Here is a 15,155-nt window from a genome sequence, read left to right as displayed (position 1 = left end):
AGGCTTAGGCAGTACAGCATAAGTTTATTAAAAATAAGAGTCTTTAAAATGGAGAATGCTTGAAAAGCAAAATGCATTGCCTGCACAGTAAATTAAAACTAAGCCATAGTCTTGAAATTCTCATTCACTAGTACAAGGTCCCAGAAAGGTACTTATGTAGCTGTTTTAATGAGAGGGTCAGAATGCTTATTAAGAACTTTTGGCAATTCTGTGGAGCAAAAGTTCAGATTACAAAAGTTGTCAACTTTGAACTATCCATAAGCATTTTTAAAAAAGCAAATGGTGTTATTCCCACAATAATGGACAGGGAGGGTTTATATATATATATATATATAAAGTGAATTTACTTGTGAAAGTTTTTAGACTCCTCAAATCAAAGGGATTTTTACAGCTGACTTTAAGGAAGCCAAAACTTTACCTCTATGGAGGCAAGATAGCTCTGTTTACAGCTCAGATGATGATTCAGACTCCAGAAGGTCTTATTCTGATTAAACAAAAGGAAATTAAGGGTGCCTGTACATGAGCCAGGAAGCTGCCTCAGATCCACTCTAATAAAAGCCCCTCCTCCCCCTCCCCCAGAGCACATGTAAAAACACCCTAAATATTCAGCGGAAAAGACAGCCAATGGAAGTAGATTCTACAGACAATTTTAGTTCTTAATAGACAGCTTTTTGTATCCTGCCATAGCACATTGTTTACACCTACTTTGGGCATTATTTTTTTAAAGAGGTTTTTTTTTTTCCCCTGACAAAGCTGTCACAGATCCTTATTTGCAATATTGACATAATCAGTGGGCAGGAAGAAAATAGCAATTACTTATTAGAATCCAAGTAATTGATGTTATTGAGATTAGTTGGAGGTGCTGCTCAGTGCTTTCTTCTTGCCCCAGGAGGCTCAGCTGGTCTTCTGTGAGGCTCCATCATCCCTACACCTCACCCCTTTGATTTTGGGTCTGTACTAGGGCTGTGCAAAACTTCGGTCTCTGACTCAATTCGGTGGAGATTCGGCCCCATTCAGCAGCTGAATCTCTGAATCCAAATTGAATCAGGAGACCCTTTAATCTTTCCGAATCAAATCAGAACCCTTCAAATTGATTTGGAGAGATTCGGAAAAATTCGACGATTTGGACATAGACACAGAATTAAATGTTTTTTCTACATACCTCAAGGTACCAGGTAGCTGGTGAACGCTGAGATCCTGGGGCAGATGGAACATCCCACAGGTATGCACTTAGTAGCAGACCCAGAAGTGGACCAGAAGCACTTCCAGTCCATGTCCGGGTCCACTGGGGAGCACGCGGGAGGGTCTCTCTGTGCCCCCCCAGCTTGGTGACTGGTTCCTCCTGGGTCTGGAGAGCACCCAGGGTCCCCCTGTGGCCAATCGCTGAGCCAGAAGGGCACGGGGGGTCCCCCAGCGCACTCCCCAGCTGACCTGGAAGTGGATTGAACATACTTCCAGTCCACTTCCAGGTTCACTGCTGAGCATGTGGGGGGCCCCCCGTGCTCCCAGGGGACACTCCATCCACCACACCATTGCAGCATTCACGAGCCACGTTTGGTACCTTAAGGTATGTAGAAAAAACATTTAAGGCTGTGTCTATGGCCAAATCACTGATTCTCCAAATCAGCACTGAATCTTCAGATTCAGATTCAGCCAAATCGAATAGGGGAGAGTGATCTTAATCAACTAATGGAATCACCGTCCATGATTAAGGCTGAATCCAAATCCGAATTCAATATGGCCCATTTCACACACCCCTAATCTGTACCCACTCAAAAGCGGTAGCTGTAGCTACAGGGGTGCCAGATGGGTTTTGTTCCCCAGCAGGTTTTACCAGTCCTTCTTAGGATGACTTCTTCCCATCTCAGCTGCCCTTGTGGCACCTTTCAGCCTTGTGGTATGTGAGCAGAGGCTTTTCTGGGTCTGCACCATTGGGTTTGCCCACCATGGCTTCCATGCCAATACCTGCTCTTTCTCCTACAGGTACTTAGTCACCCACAGTGTCTCCTCTTCTGGAGGGACCTCTGGCCTCTGGAAGGACTCCCTGCTGTGCTGCTGCAGGTAAGCGTGCTGCCTGCCTCTGCGGGAAGGTTCCAACAGAAACTGGAGCTCCTGCAGCCTGTCCTGGCAACCTGCCCTTGTGGGAGCATGTTGGTCCCACTCCAGCTGCAGGGAGGATTTTCCTTTTTTCCTCCACTGAGGAGTTCCTTTTGTCCCAGGAGTCCTCCAGGGCCAGACCACTCTGCAGGCCCTCTTCTGGTCGTGTGGTGCCAGCCAAATCCCCAGCAGACTGGCCACCTGGATGCTGGCCCTGCAGTGAGTGTGCCATGTGCCTGTCACAGTCAAGAAATATGACCTACCATTTTTGCCAGATTTTGTGTAATGCCTCAGAAAAGTGAGACTACTTTTTAAAAAAACAAAATTAATTCTTATTAGCTGTGGGCCTTCCTTGCAGTTGCTTTTGGGAAAATGAATTCTAACATAATAGAGCATGAATGTTATTTGTTACTTGCCAACACAGTCATATTTATAAAACAATTTAAAAGTACATGTGAACCATAGCACATGTATAAGGATTTTGCAACATTGACTATGCAATCCCTCTGGGTTTGCTATACCAGCAGTATCTATTGTGTGGGCACTTGTCATTAAAGTTATCTCTATGACTAATTATGAAACAAGAAAGTGTCTAAACTTATCATATCCTTTTGCTATAATAAATGGATAATCGGTAATAAATGAAAATATTGATAATCACAATATATGTTATATTGTTCTTCTGTGGAGAATACACTATACGCCAGTGATGCACAGTCCTGATCTCCTAGAATCTTCAGTCCATGAAAGGGAAATAGCAAAAGCAGCTGCTCCTGGACACCTTCACTTTGGCTTCAGGTTTTATTTCTTTATAAACAACAAAGAGTGAACAGATAAACTTCCTAATGTGGTCATTGTCTGGCAGAAAGCTGCTCCTGTTGTCACACAGGCTTCTGGCAGAACTGAGCATATCGTGGACTCTCCTGTTGGACTCCCAGAAGCTGGTTGTTAAAGTAAACATAGATACTGATATTCAACCCCAAGGAAAATCCACCAATATTGCCTTCGGACATCTCCAAAATCATGTCTTTGATTATAACATCAGGACCCAAACCAAACTTCTCATCTACCAGGTTGCTGTCATCCCTAGTCTGTTGTGTGGGTGTGAGATTTGGATGACAGTGAACATTCCATATAATTTGGAAATTCAGAAAATATTCCATATATTTTGGAAAGACAGAAGAATGAATGCCAGCATTCTGGCTCAAGCAAACTCCACCAGTATTGAAGCTATAGCTATGTTTATATGGCACCAGCTCTGTTGGATAGGGCATGTCATAGCAAGGCCTGACAACTCCCAAAACAGGTTCTATACTCCCAACTCACCAGTGGTCACCACTCTAGATTTTAATCACAAACCCCACCATTATAATACAGAATAATACAGAAATTATTATTACAAATCCCACCATTAGACCAACTGGCCTTGATCTCCCAAGACATCTTTGGTCTTCTCTAAACCAAATCTGGACAGGACATAGCAGATTTAGATTTCTTTTATGTCAATGGTGCTGGACTAGCTCACCAAACTGTGACTGTGATGCCTTTTTTCAAACTTTGAGTCATATCATGTCTGAATGCCTTCTTTGTGCATTTAGTGGAACGCTATTGGATCTGCACATTACTACACCTGAGGCAATCAGCTGACTGAAAAATTTGGACATAAAATTGTGAACGTATTTCTCCTCACTCTGTGATCACTGTATCATCATACACTAAATAAAAACCACTCTAGAGGTAGGAAAAAGAAGAGATTTGAGAAAGCCAGTCTGAAGAAATGCAATATCAACATCAGTACCTGGGAGACTCAAGCATTGAATTGTTCCCAATGGCACCATGATCTATGACAAGGCGTCAACCATTTCAAGCAAGCTTTCCACCCTGTGAAGGCAAATAGATGAAAGAGACAAAGGGAATGAACTGTGACCCAACATCAGCAGGATTTACTCCTTCCTCCTGGAACTATTTTCCATGTCTGCAGTAGACCTTGCAGATCAGCCTCCTCAGTCATCTGTGGACTCGCTGATGACTAGCTTATTTACTGGAGTGCTGTCATTCTTATTGAGGTACTACCAATGCCACAGATGCTAGAATATTTCCCCAACTGGGCATGTATAGTATACCTAATGTGGCTGCCAGCAATTGGGACTTCCCCACTGAGCATGTTCAAAAGCAGCTCACTGACCTCCCTAAAATGGATGCACTATCTGCTCATCGTTTCACTTGGCATGCTTAGGTTGCATTTTGAAAAGTTCCCTACTGAAGTACAAGGGGTTGGAAGGTAGGGAGCAGCATGTCATGTTAACAAACATTTTGTTTTCCTTAGGAAACCTCTTTGAAGGCCAGTGTTGCAGAGCACTTAGGTGCCCTGCTCCTTTAGAGAGCTGAAACTGCTAGGGAGAGAGTCCTAGCAGTGAGTGGGAAGCTGGCAGGGGGTGGGGGGGCAGTTTGATACTTGGAAATTGTATCAAATTTGCAGGTATCACATTTAGAGCCCATGAGGCACACATGCAGCACAGGGAACATTTTTTTTCATTCTCCGCGTGCCTCTTGCAATGTATCAAACTGTCTGAGATGCCGAAAGAGGCACGTGCATGGTCATCTGGATGTGCCCAGGTAGGCTTTCCATGTGTCTTACAAATGGAAGGATTGAGTAGAATAAAAAGCTAATAAAAGAATCAAAGAGGCCCCAAGACATTTTTTTTAAAGTTATTTTTTAAATTTCCTCCATTTCCAGGCAATGAATTACTTTCTGATAATGTAATAAGAAAATTATGATGCTAAGGAATGTTTCCCATGCAGATAATTTGCAACACTAGAATAGGCACAATAGGAAACTGTATCCATTGAGGCTTGGCTGTCTGGATGTTTTCCATTCAAAACTTTGTTCTATTTCATCCCTTTCAGATGACAAAATTTTTGCGTTGGTTGATTGTTACTGAATTACCTCCACAGAATTGCCTTTTTACAGTAGTCAGGAACAGGTAATGTTTTTAGATATTCCCTAGAACAACGCTGAATTATGCAGCTATAAGAACCTTTCTTGTTCCGAGTGTTTCTGAAATAAACTGGAAGAATGACATAATGGATATCATCATTATCTCTCTCATCCATGTTGCTTTCAGATGGGGGAATGATATTGTGTACAAATATTCAGTGAAGCTCCTTTTCCAGTGAGGAAAAAATACACAGCCATTATAAAACACTTGTGAGTCAAGAACAATGTGTGTCCTGCACTTTATAAGATAGCGCCCAAGTCAATTAATGTTTGGGACCTCATTGAGGTTTTGTACCTGTAAGATTCAGGAAATGCTTCCCAAATATATGTAGGTCTAGTAAGGCTCTTCATTATGGTGCTACTTGTTTGTACGCCCAAAGCCAGGAAAAAGCATTTATAAATTGTTGCCAATTATAATAGTGAAAACAACTGAGTTGAGGAAGCAGCTGTTAGTGCATTGTGCCTAAAGAGACCAGAGGTTGCTCTGCACTTAGGGTGAGTGGTTGAATACAGGAAGCAGAACAGATAGGGTTAGGTTTTAGCATGCAGCAGCTTCTCATTTCTGCACTATATAATACTTAAATAAAAATAAGATAATTTTTTTTAAAAAAAGAGGCAGAGGGTGAGATCATAGCTCTGCTTAATAGTCTCAGCCAATAGGCATTTTGCCATTGACTTAAATAAGGCCAGGATTTCATCCAAGCTCTTTGGGCACTTATACACATACATTTATCTGCTCTGATGTGTCAGAGATCCGATGCGTCAGAACAGACTTGGTTAATCGAGTCTTGATTAAGTGAGAAAATGGTGAACTAAAATACCTTTGTGTTTTCATACAAAAGCACGCTGCTGCCATTTTCTGTGCCGATGCACATTTTGCCATTTATTCAAATGTGTGCACCACAGCACCAAGTGCTTTTAAAAGCACCTGGCGCTGCAGCACAAGCATGTGTACAAATGCCCTTTAAGCCTCACTGAAAACAAGGAGACAAAAAGCACAATTTTAGAACCTGTAAAAGACCCTGTATTTTTGAGCTGCATTACTTAAAGTTTGGACATTTTAGCTTATAATGGCCCTGCTTAGTATACACACTAAATGTAAAACAAATATTCAAAAGGTGGGGTGTTTTGGTTTTTTTTGGTTTTTGTTTTTACAGACCAAATTATATCATTTACTAAAATCTTACATGTAATTTAAATGACTAATTCCCAAATACTGATTCATTTTGTTTTACTATGTATTTTTATTTTACCTGTGCCACAAACCAAGGTCTACTTTGAATACTAGGATCAAGCTAATACTGGAATACATGCATGTGTATTAATCCTTTCTCAAAAAAAAAACTTGCCTGGAACTTGGATTTAAAACAACAAATAAAACAAACTTCTGCAACTCGCATGGACCTTAAATTGCCTTTTCATTTGTGACACCCATAAACATTTATGATGTTTGGTTTTTATTCCAGTAATTTTATACTGTTACTTTGTGTTCTTCAGTGATGTCTATTTATATATTGAAAACTCATAATGACTTTCCATGAAGCCACTGGCCAAGAGTCTGAGCCTGCAAACATTAATGAATGTGAATTGGTTTGAATGTTAATGTAAGTAAACCTATTTAAAGGTATATGTATTTATTAGTACTAGGATTAGGCTCTTAATATTTTGATGTATCCCTTTAAATATTTTGAAGATAGAAAAAGTTAACATTCCCACTGTAATAAAATACTTCAACCACTAAATAAAGGAAACTGTAGTAAAAATAGGAATATTTCCTGGATCATCAAGTTTAAAATGAATACAAACAAGAACAAATTCAGTTTCGGGGACGTTTTAGATTAGAGAGGTCAGCCAGAGAAATCCTCAAATAAAACAAAGGTCGGGGGAATATGTGAGACAAATATCTATTTCTGCACCCTTCCTCCCCATTTTTAACCCGTTATTGAGAATAAATCTACAGAACTCAATATGTTTTCCTGCTCTTAAGGGAAATAACCATGGAATTAATTTAAGACTAAAATGACTATAAATTAAAAAGCAATTTACATTGTCAAGGTGATTGCTATCATGAAATAGATAAATAGACTGGACATTCATACTTCACTATTATTATTAGAATAGCAGTGTTCCACAAGAGAGACTAGTCCAGTTTTAAGCATATAGCTGTCTGAAATTGCCCCAGTGCTGCAAAAATGAGTAGAAGACTGACAAAATTCAGAAATAAAAGAATACACTAGTGGGAAATCACACGGAAAGAAAATGCAGGCCTCTTTAAAAAGGGAACAATCATCTGAGATAATAATTTATATAAAAATCCTTGAGTACATACTAATCCATATAATTAATCCCCCTTCTCATGATGCCTAACCAGTTTCTATCTGTATAACAAGTTTTGCTAAAACCTTTAAAAAAAAACACATTTGCCAATGCCATCACTAGAAATATATTGCACTTTCATTGGAATCTATTCAAGGACTTTTTATAAAATCTTTAAAATTTTACAGTGTAATAATTCTATACCTAAACCTTTTTATAGTTGGGAAGATGACTTCCACAAGTACATTGTTCCTGAATACCTAAGGAAATGTTGGTAGATTCAGAAGTCTGATTCAAAGCCTATTAATATCAATGTGAGTCTTTTTGGGGGAGGGGGGGGGTTCCCCTCTTCCTTGATTTGAATAAAGTTTAGATCATGATCTAGTACAGATTTTCCCCCTCAATTTTACCTTTATAAAATGTCCTTCTTGAAATATTTACTGGCTTAATAATGCAGTAAACCTATAGAAGGAGTTCAGTTTAGGTGGCGTAACCTTCTTGATTATAAAGAAGTGCATTCTTCATTAAAATGAAGTCATGTGCATGTTCTGTCCAGTGATGTGCAATGTCATTTAAGACATTCCATCATTCCCTGCTTGAGCACTCATCTCTAATCTGATGAGGTGCCCGGGGAAGGGACAATGATAGCCAAGGCATTAAAATGTAATCAAGATATGCAAATTTATATCTAAATGTGATTTGCTTGGAAAGAGAAATTAATCTGGGCATGGTCAAATAAAACCGTGTGTAATATGGACAATTAATCACCAAATTAGCAGCTGTAGTCCCATGAGAAGGCTATGCAAATAGAAAAAAGCCCCCATCTACAGACACAATTAGGCCACTTAATACCAAACTCTAAACAAAACATAGCCCTTGGGACCATCATAAAACAAGCATTCAAGGCAACCTTAGTGGGTCATTCTCCAAATTCTGTAGAAAAATGTTTGCATAGTATCTTCCTTTCTTAAATTCCTTAAAACTGATTTTATTTGTCCAAAAAAAGTATGTATTTACCTGCAATTTACTGAGCAATAAGGCCTTGAAATTGCCACTAATCCTGCCTCACCATAAGACCAAAACATGCTTTCACATACTCACTATATCAATGATCTATATTAGAAGTGAGAAGAACTTTTCCAACTATTTGGGTTGGTCTAATAAAATAAAAGATATTGGATTTACCCAAAGAACCTTGTCTGCTTATGTCCTTAGACCAACGCGGCTACAACCTATGCCCCTGTATTAGAAGCTGAGTTTAAGGAGTTAATTCTCAGTCCCTAGTGCCCAGCTGATATAAGAGGCAGGCAGGGTTGTAGAGGAAGGAATTGCATAATACAGTCATAACTTGTAAGGACACAACTGCATCTACACAAGCTGAAGTGTTTGGAGTGTATGGTCCACTGCAAGCAACTAGGATTTTTCTGTTAATTCGGGTTTTTTTCTTTGACAAATGAGGGTTTTGCAACATTGACTTCAAAATGTCTTTTTTTCCCATGAAGAACAGGAAAATCTGATTATGCCTTTTAGTTTTGGATTTGTTCACCATTCATATGTGCCTGCCTGAGCCACAAGTGTGTCCCATGGTATTGTGGCAATGGTGCCTCATTCCCTCTGTGTTTCTAAGGGGCCAAGCTCCCAGGCTGCAATATCTTTTCCTTGATCCAGCTAGGTTCTCTTTTGTGACTGAGCCACCACAGTGCATTGTGGGAATCACATGCTTGCAATATATAATAGAAGGAGTTCTGACCCATTGGTAGGAATGAGGAGGTGTGAGACACTGCAATAGTTTAGATGTGTAGATTAACCTCTCAAAATGAAATGTTGTGCAAAATAAAAATGTTCAGAAATTTTTTCTTGTATGAAATATGTTAGTATTTGGATGCAGGGATTTTTTTTTTTTTTGGTCTCTCATTTTGCTAAAAATATATGTTGAATTATCAGAATTCCCACAAGTCCATATTTTAAGCAGGTCTGCCATTCACTTCATGGGAAAGGCTTGGTCAGGAATAATCTTTGAGGAGGTGTAGGCAGGAGGTTAAGGTGACAGAGGCAGAATTTCTCACTTTGAATCTGAGGCCCTACCCAAGTACATAAAAACCTATCTTTGAATACAAACCACTGTAAGAAATGTTGTTCAAAGTGCATCTTTCCTGTGTTCTCACAGTGCGTGCAAGTTGGGTTGCTGACATAAATGAAAGCTAGTGGAGCTCACTGTAAATTTATAAACCCTCATCTTGGCTTTCTGATTCTGTTGATCACAATCTGCATTTTTGCAGAAGTTCCTGTGTATTTTTAAAATAAATCTGTATTACTTCTGTTTCACTGGATGACTTGACTCTCTTTATGCCTTGTACCCTTTTGATGGTATTAGTATCTTTACAAAACCTGTAAAGCACTTTAAGAATGTTATTTTCTGAGTAACAGAACCTGTGTGTTCCCCACCATTGCCTCTTGCAAAATATATACATTGTCCTGCCAAGTACAGTAGATTTATACTATATCAAGGACACAATAAAATATGTACCTTTTACAGATTTGAAGGAAAACTCATTTCTCTGAGACAGGTGGTAAGCCAGATCCCACATTCATTTAATTCAAAGCTTTAGACCTGGGAAAATTTGCAAAATTTACAGAACTTGCCTTAAGGGCTTTGAGAGATTGTAGTCTTCTCTTTCTTTTTTTTCTTAAAGCAACTTGACATCCAAGGCCATAGTCTGCTATCCTGACTCCTACTGCATAGAAGATCACTTCATAGTAGTCCAACTAAAATCAAGAAATCTTTTTGCACTGACATATTTTCTGTAATGTTGGCCCTTAAAGTATCCTACAATGGAAATTCAAAGCACCTCTTCAAACTCAAAGTCCTAACTAGGCTGACTGAAAGTAGATCACTGACAATGAAATAAGAAGGTTCTCAATTTAAGAGGCATTTCCTCACCTATGTCAAGATGAGATCCCCATTTGGGAAACTAATCTTATGTTCTTCATAGGCACGTTGAGCTATGAAATCAGCACTCCAAATCAATGACTGAAATGGAGAATATCCAAAACTTCTGGGCAACCATTATTAAACTGGACGCAGTATCTGACAAGCCCCACTTTATTTAATCAAGCAATGCCTGTCCTTGTATTAATGTATCAAAAGTTTCTAGCAATGGAAGAAAGGTACATTATGGATTGACGGACCAAAATCTCTTCTAATTTTTTGAGGTTTACATCAGTTGTAAACCCACGTTAGTAACTTAGCAGATCTTGCCCTTGGAGAGAAATTGACATATTAGTTCTGAAAAGACCAGCAGTAGACCGAACTGTAATTATTACCTTTTATATAACTGTTTGTTATGACTTAGAAAAATGTAATTCTATGAAATAAGAAACCTGCGATAAAGACACCAGGGAAAGGATCCTATATGGAGCTGACAATAAATTAACTGGTAAGACAATGATATTGACAACATTTTGTTTAATTATTATTATGAAGATAATGTCATCCAGAACATCTGAATGGCATGTTGAGGGAAGCCGACTCCCTCCAGGGAAACATTTTAATTAAGATAAAATTGTCAGATTACTCTGAAATTCTCTGATTGGCAGTCTTTGCTACATTACTATTGGGGTTTTTTTTTCCTTACAGGAGATAACAGTAAAAATACAGTAATTAACCTCTTCTGTGAAGAACCACAACCAACTTGCCAAGAGCACACAGGTAGAAGTCAGTTTTTTAATTTATTTTTATGTGGCATAAATGTCAACAAGGATGAGAACATGGAAAGATGAATGCTTTTTCCAAACTGTCTTTATTTATCAGACCCCTTATCTGATTACTAATGCACACTGAGCATTTTTATCCTTCCAGTGCTCCTGTTTTACAATCAGAAAGCATCAATGCTGATAAGAAAAGATTGGACCTGATGTCATATTTGGAAACTAATTTAGTGGGAAATTGCACAGTGACAAAGTGCTGATGATTTATTTTTAATGGCAGATGCCTCATTAGTTATGATTTATTTAGATGACCTTCCTGACTGAATTTCCCTCCTCTCCTTACCCAGAGAGAGCAGAAGCGAACAGTTCTGATCTGAGGCCCAATCTTTGTACCCTTTACTTGCATTAGTAAATCTGTTAGCTTCAGTGACACTACTCATGTGAGTAAAGTGTAACAGGATTAAACCTGTGGATCATTATTACTGATACTTTTACATAAGCAATTTAATCTGTGATACTTGCCAAGTATCCTGAAGTGGAAGAGGAAATGTCATTTTCTTTAATTCATTTTTTAAGTTGATTTACTTGCATTTTCAGATCTGTTGCAAAAATGACCTTTTGTTCAGTTTGAAATGCAATGAGTGAGTGGTTGTATAAATGTTGAAAGGCTTAAACAAATAGCTGACAGGATATAATGTGAGGCTATAAGACAGTAGCAGATCTCATTCCAGGACCTGGACTAGCAGAGTACCCAGGAAGTAGAATCACAAAAATGTTTTGTTTTTCTTATTCACATCCCTACACCTTGCTGAAAAATTTCAGTGCAAAGAACTGCAATTATTATTACTAACAAACTAGCTATTTCTAATGCCAAAGCAGTTCTGATCTTTAAAATCCACCAACCCTGCCTTCCCTAGATATCTGTGAACAGTCCCATCTAGTGCTTTATCCTGTTGAGTTAATTGGCTATAGCAGGGGTTGTCAACCGGGGGTATGTGTACCCCTGGAGATACTTGAGATAGCCCCAGGAGGTACTCATGGTGGTGCGGGAAAGCGGTGCACGGTGGCAGCACGGAGTGGTGAATGGAGGTGGTGGCTACCACATGTGAGCTCCCCGCCCCCCCGCCGCCACCATTCACCACCCTGTGCTGCCTCTACACAACACTTCCCTGTGCCACTGGCTTTCTGTCTGGCCGGCTGGCAGTGCCCCTCCCTCCCCCCCTAGTCTCTGAAAGGGGGTACACTCCAGAAGGGGTACCCACCAGAAGGGGTACACTCCTTTAATAAGGTTGAAAACCTCTGGGATGTAGTTCACCAAAATCTCCTGGGTCAAGAAAGAACCAATGTCAATAGAAAGTTAGTTTTAGGAACTCAAGTAAGTCCTGATCCTTCCTCATTCCACACACAGACCTCCCACTGGTTTCAAGGAGGGTTCTGAGGACAGGATGCTTATACTATCAGGCTGAATTTCTTCAGTTTCTTGTTTATCATTTGATAATCTAAATACATTTACAGGCTCCTTTGATCAATAGTGGTTTAAAGTGACTTCAGTGAAAGCAAGACCAGTTCCTCTGGTGACTGCAATAACAGACAGTTTTTTTAGACTAAATATAAAGTTATTGGGCAATGTCCTAGCCCTCAATCTACTCCATCTGTACTGAACAACTCGTTTTTGTCAGTGTTTGGAGGATCATGTACTTCAGCTTACAATACAAACTTCTAAAGAGGCAGAATGATTAAAAACCAGTCATTGTAAACTAAAGTCAAAACAGGACTTTTGACATTGCAGTCTTGAGCATTGCAGTGCCAAACACCCAGGCATCTGGGCCCTGACTTATTGGGTCTTTTAGTTGCTGCTGCATTGCTCAGTTTTTTTGTACCTAAAAACAAGACATGTGCTCACATAGATGAATACTGAAGAAGAGCCAGGTGTCCCAGGGATCTATATTTTGAATGGAGATGCTCAAGATCATTTTAGACAGTATTCAAAGCTTCTAGCACAGATTGTCCAGGCAAGAGAGAGACACAGCCCAACCAATAGGAAGTTCAGAAAAGGGTGTTGTCTGGTCTGGGAACTCCACCCTTTTCTGGGGCAAGGCAGCATGTATGTAGGCACCTGCAAGCTAGATTTGTGTGTTGCTCATAGAGTGGAATTCAGTGGCCTAAACTGCTGCATAAGGAGTAGGGGTGTGTGAAATAGGCCCTGTTTGATTTGGATTCGAATTCAGCCTGAATCAGGGATAGTGATTCGATGTGTTGATTTGGATCACTGTCCCTAATTTGATTTGGCTGAATATGAATCTAAAGATTTGATGCTGATTTGGAGAACCAGCGTTCGGACATAGCCACAACTTTAAATGTTTTTTTCTACATACCTCAAAGTACCAGACATGGCTCATGCATGCTGTGATACTGGGACAGATGGAGCATCCCACAGAAGCACAGGGGGGCTCCCGTCATGCTCAGTGTTGAACCCAGAAGTGAACCAGAAGTACTTCCGGTCCACTTCTGGGTCCACTGGGGAGCATGATGGGGGCCCCCCCATACCCTCCCAGCTCAGCAATCAGCTGCGGGGGGACCCCAGGTGCCCCCCCAGACCCAGGACACACCAGCCGCCAAGCCCCACAGCACACTCTCCGGCAGACCCGGAAGTGGACAGGGAGTGCTTCTGGCCCACTTCTGGGTCTGCTGCCAAGCACGCTGGGGACCACCCCCTCCCCTGTGGGACTCCTATGGGACACTCCAACTGCCCTGAATCACAGCATTCACAAGCCACCTGGTACCTCGTGGTATGTAGAAAAAACATTTAAAGCTGTGTCTATATCCGAATCACCAAAACTTTCCAAAGCGATTCAGAGGGTTCTGATTCAATTCAGAGAGATTAAAGGGTCTCCTGATTCAATTCAGATTTGGAGATTTGGCCACTGAATCGGGTCGAATCTCTGCCGAATTGAATCAGTGACCAACGCTTCACACAATCCTAATAAGCAAGGCTGCATCAGATTGTTTGTTATTGAACTGGGCATAAGTTTACTCTTCCCATTACATTTTTTCTGAATTGTTTACACGTCACCATCCTTTTAAAAATGAGGCTGACCCTCAGCCCTGAGTGCTCTCCTTTCTTTTGTGCTGAGAATAATTGAAAATGTTTTTCTTGGTACCTATGTTCTGCATTTTACTCATTCACCAGGATTACCATATATTTTACCTTGGAAATCATACTAGACACCTTTTTAAGATAATCTTTCATCCTAACTTAATATAGGAGGGGAGGAAGAATAATGGCTCTTATGATCTGACAAAAGATTAATTTCCTGTATACATTTTACATATAAAAATAAAACTGTGTAGAGTGCACATAATGCTTATAACTGTGACAAATTCCATGACATTACTCATATTGACTGCTGTAATTTTCTCAACCCTTCTTTGTTTGAACTTTTATGGGTGAAAAAGCATGCAAGTTGGCTGGTATTTGGGAACCTAGATGTTGATGCTGGAAAACTGATATTCCACACTAGCACTGCCATGGCTCAAGGAAGGGATGATGGTCCCCCATACACAGTGTGAGGTCTGAGTTGTCCTTTTCTCCTCTTCCTGTATTTTCCTTAGATGGTGGAGATTTTAAGACATTTTTAGTGACAAATGTGTGCGCACATATTGCTGGGGGGAAAAATGCAGTCCATCAGGCATACAGCCTCCCAACACAAGGGCAAGAAAGTACCTTACCTGTTAAAATCTATATTCTGAAAGGTAAAAAAAGAAAAAAAGAAGAATTTGTGCCAAGTTGTTAGTCAAATGTGCTCTTTCATCAGAAGACCTATCAATACCTAAGAAAATATCATAGTTTGGCAAACCCATCTGAACCTGAAAAAAAATCTGTCTATGCTATCCCCAGCAAATCAAAAGCATGGAAACCACCAAGAGACCCACAAATAAAAGAGAAGGAGCAACATAAAATGCTCAAAACTGTCCTGAGTAAAGGAAGATGTCAAAAGCAAAGGAACCTATGGTCAACATGAGACTGTTTGGACAG

This window comes from Alligator sinensis, unplaced genomic scaffold (assembly GCF_000455745.1).
Source record: "Alligator sinensis unplaced genomic scaffold, ASM45574v1 scaffold141_2, whole genome shotgun sequence".
Taxonomy (NCBI): domain Eukaryota; kingdom Metazoa; phylum Chordata; order Crocodylia; family Alligatoridae; genus Alligator; species Alligator sinensis.
The sequence above is the reverse complement of the archived record's forward strand: the minus strand, read 5'-3'. Positions refer to the sequence as shown.